Source organism: Pan troglodytes, chromosome 7 (genome assembly GCF_028858775.2).
Source record: "Pan troglodytes isolate AG18354 chromosome 7, NHGRI_mPanTro3-v2.0_pri, whole genome shotgun sequence".
Taxonomy (NCBI): Eukaryota; Metazoa; Chordata; class Mammalia; order Primates; family Hominidae; genus Pan; species Pan troglodytes.
Genome location: NC_072405.2, coordinates 49,867,393 through 49,871,728, shown reverse-complemented (window position 1 = coordinate 49,871,728; position 4,336 = coordinate 49,867,393). Strand labels below are relative to the sequence as shown.

At 50.4% G+C, this 4,336-nt stretch overlaps 1 long non-coding RNA gene across 1 annotated transcript; it reads right to left on the bottom strand.

Annotated features, from left to right (window-relative positions):
• Positions 1-389: 389 nt before the first annotated feature.
• On the bottom strand, positions 390-3,071 carry LOC129135701 (uncharacterized). The gene is made up of 2 exons (XR_008536710.2): positions 2,779-3,071; positions 390-2,596 (listed from the first exon to the last, which is right to left on the bottom strand). It is a non-coding gene; the product is annotated as an uncharacterized LOC129135701 (long non-coding RNA).
• Between the last annotated feature and the right edge of the window lie 1,265 nt (positions 3,072-4,336).

Below are 4,336 nucleotides of genomic sequence, written 5' to 3'. Positions count from 1 at the left end.
TGTAATCACAGCACTTTGGGAGGCCAAGGTTGGGTGGATCACTTGAGGTCAGGAGTTCATGACCAGCCTGGCCAACATGGTGAAACCCCATCTCTACTAAAAATACAAAAATTAGCTGGGCATGGTGGCAGGCACCTGTAATCCCTGCTACTCGGGAGGCTGAGGGAGGAGAATCGCTTACCCGTGAGGCAGAGGTTGCAGTGAGCCAGGATAGTGCCATCGCGCTCCAGCCTGGGTGACAGAGCAAGATTCTGTCTCAAAAAAAAAAAAAAAAAAAAAGAAAGAAAGAAAGAAAAAATAAAGTGAATGTTGCTTGTTCAACCTCAATACCTGCCATTGGCATAAACAAATGTAGTCCAAGAAATCAAGTATCAGAAGAGATAAAAGTGTACAAAAAGAAATCTTTTATTTAAAATTTGTCATCTATGAATAATAATCGAAGAATGAAGAGTCCCTGAAAAGAGGTTAAAGCCTTCCAACATCTAAAGCTCTCAGAACACTGTAAATTGAAGCTAGAGGCATACTTGGCACACATTCTCATGTATTATTCTAATCCATATGTTCTGAGCTCCAGGGGGGTGGCCAGCCTGTGGCCGGCTGTGTCCAAGGCCAACTTGTCCTCACTTTCTCCCATCCTGGGGGAGGCAAACACTTCAGTGGATGCTTTCAATACCGGACCATCAATACATAATGGGGAGCTATGGGGGCCGTGGGGGCAAAGGTCAGGTTTCTGGGTCTAGGTAAATTGCACTCAAAGAAGTAGTAGCAGCCGGGTGTGTTGGCTCACGCCTGTAATCCCAGCACTTTGGGAGGCCAAGGTGGGAGGATCACGAGGTCAGCAGTTTGAGACCAGCCTGGCCAACATGATGAAACCCCGTCTCTACTAAAGATACAAAAAATAGCAGTGCATGGTGGCAGGTGCCTATAATCCCAGCTACACGGGAGGCTGAGGCAGGAGAATCATTTGAACCCAGGAGGTGGAGATTGCAGTGAGCTGATATGGCACCATTGCACTCCAACCTGGGTGACAAGGCGAGACTCCATCTCAAAAAAAAAAAAAAAAAAAAAAAAGTAGTACCCAGGCACCATGGCTCACACCTGTAATCCCAACACTCTGAGTGATCCTTAGGCAGGAGGACCAGTTGAACCCAGGAGTTCAAGACCAGCTTGGACAACATGAGGAGATACTGTCTAAAAAAAAATAATAATAATTAAAATTAAAAATTAAAGTGTACTAAACTACTGAAAATAAGTGTTTTTAAAAGTACCCATATTTTGAAATGAACAGAGACAGAGTCTCCCCACACTTTTATATGATGAAGAGGGAGAAAAAGTGTTTATTATATCAACTGTTGAAGATGCTTTAATGAACATTCCTTTTGGCAAAAGTGGAATAAGCCTGACTATTTCAAGTTACCAGGAAAGTAGCCCTTCCTAGATGGAGAGGAAAGTAGAAGGGCAAAGTTCTCTCTCCCATCTTTAACGTAAAGAACCCCTCCCCAACCTCTGCAATACACACACAAACATCCACACACGCGCACGCACACACCACCCACGGTCCTTAGACACTCTCTGCTAAGCCCTTTCAATAATTACATATAAATACTTTATTTGCATTTCTTCCGTTTCCCGACTCCATTCCCAGAATCTTCCTAAAGCAAAACCTCATCCCTTGTAGTCAGGAAGTGAGAGAAGAATGCAAGGCATTCGAGGCCTTCTGCAGGGACTAGGAGTTGAATCAGTCCTGTTTCTCCATTATGAATTCAGGAGCAAGAAAACAGATTGAGCAAAGTTCCCCGACATAGGAAACACGCGCGTCCTGGACAAGAAATCACGCTTTGCCCAGGTGGAAAAGGCAGGCGCAGAGGCCTCAGCCTGTCTGTCTGTGCGCCCTCACAGAGCCTGGCTTCATTCTGATGAGCAGGACGGCGAACCCGGCACCCAGCTGTAGTTTTGCCTTTGATTACTGTCCCCGAAAGGCCGCTGAGCACGCTCTAAAGAGAAGCAGAACTGGACGGTGGCCCGCGGGGCCAGGGGACTCGGCGGCAACACCGCCTGGAAGGCGAGGCCGACCCTCTCACCTCCGCGGGGACCCGGCGTTCCAACACAGGGCTCTTGTTGGAAGGAACCCCAGGCATCCAGGGGGTGCGCATCTGCACCGCCCGCTTGTCCCCACCTGCGCTCACGGTGCCCCGCAGGAAGCCCCTACAGGGCACACAGCTGCAGGCTCGCCCCCGAGAGTGCGGGCATCCCTGAATACCCCCTAGTCCCTCCTGGGGCGCAGCAGCCCCGGGCGTGGGGGGCGGTTCTGCAGCAGGAGGAGGCCGGGCCGGGGAGGCTGCACGCGGGACACCGGCCCTCTTCAGGCTCTGCCCGCAGTGGCTTCAAACCAGTGCACCGATACCAACGACAGCCCCTTTGCGTCTGCAAACACAACTTGCTTCTTGGGTCGCTGGAGGTCAGGTGGTCGTGCCAGGCAGGGGCGGGACAGCCGAGGCCGCGGCGCCCCTCGGGGAGGCCGCTGGGGCTGCGGAAGAGGTGCGCCGCAGCAGAGGTAGAGGTGCATAAGGAGGCGCGCTGAAGGCGGCACGGGGACCTTGGCAAAAAGGAAGGAAGCTCTGTTGAGGGCGCAGAAGGACCGCACATTCCCACCTGCAGCCCAACCCGCCCTTCCCTGCGCTCCCCCGGGCTCGCCCACCCCACGGTGTCCCCTGAAACTGGAGAAGAAGAGAAGTGCAAGAAGAACCACCGTCGATTCCTGGAGGCCGGCGTGCTTACCCCACTCAACTCCAGGCGGCAGGCGTGGCAGGGGTGTCGCTGCTCCTGTCTGAGAAACAGCTTCCCAGCGGGAATTATTTATTTGCTCCCGAACCGCCGCGCTGAGGCACTACTGCCAGGAGGCAGCCAATCAGAAGAGCCTTTCATGATTAACCAGTGGGTTGGAGAAAGGAAAAGGATGTGACTACAAGTGTGACTCAGTAGGTCCCAGCTACTCGGGAGGCCAAGGTGGGAGGCTCGCTTGAGCCCAGGAGTTAGGAGACCAGCCTGGGCAAGATGGTGAGATCCCGTCTCTAGGAAGAAAGAAGAAGAAGATGGAGAAGAAGTGTGACACAGACATTTTGCCTCAGGCCACCAGCACGTCACCTGGGGCAGCATTTGGGATCACTCTGGGGTCACCAGTGATGGGGGTCTGTGATCAGGACAGGAGGGACAACAGGGACAATGTTGAAACTGGAAACCCTCTTAGCTGTGGAACAGACGGGATTTGTGTGTGTTTGTCTGTTGTATTTATTATTATTATTATTATTATTATTATTATTATTATTATTAGAGACTCACTCTGTCGACCAGGCTGGAGTGCAGTGGCCTGATCTCGGCTCACTGCAACCTCCGCCTCCCGGGTTCTAGTGGGTCCTGCCTCAGCCTCCCTAGTAGCTGGACTACAGGCGTGTGCCACCACGCCCGGCTAGTTTTTTTGTATTTTAGTAGAGATGGGGTTTCACGGTGTTGCCCAGGCTGGTCTGAACTCCTGAGCTCAGGCAATCCATCCACCTCGGCCTCCCAAAGAGCTAGGATTACAGTCGTGAGCCACCGTGCCCTGCCTGTTTGTTGTATTTATTTACTTTAATTATTTTTCTTTTAATAGAGACTTGGTCTCCCTGTTGCCCAGGCTGGTCTTCAAATCCTGGGCTCAAGCGATACTTCCACATCGGCCTCCTAAAGGGCTGGGATTATAGGCATGAGCCACCGTGCCCAGTTCCACCAGTAGCCTTGAAAAGTTGCCCTTTTGGCCGGGAGCAGTGGCTCATGCCTGTAATCCCAGCACTTTGGGAGGCCGAGGCAGGTGGATCATTTGAGGTCAGGAGTTGGAGACCAGCATGACAGCACAGTGAAACCCTGTCTCTACTAAAAATACAGAATTAGCTGGGTGTGGTGGCGCATGCCTGTAATCCCAGTTACTTGGGAGGCTGAGGCAGGAGAATCGCTTGAATCCAGGAGACAAAGGTTGCAGTGAGCCGAGATCAGGCCATTGCACTCCAGCCTGGGGGACAAGAGCAAAACTCTCTCTCAAAAAAAAAAAAAAAAAAAAAAAGTTGCCCTTTTCCCATATCTTCACCATAATTAAAAGCGATCAAACTAAGATATTTGTCAATATGACAGGTGTAAAAAAGCATCTCATGATTGTTTTGATTACATTTTTAAAAGAAAATGGCATGGTAGGATTTTTTTCATATATCATTGGCCATTTCCATTTTGTTCTCAGTGAATGACATATTCAAACTTTTCACCAATTTTTAAATTAAGCCATTTGTATATTTTCAATAATGTAGGTATT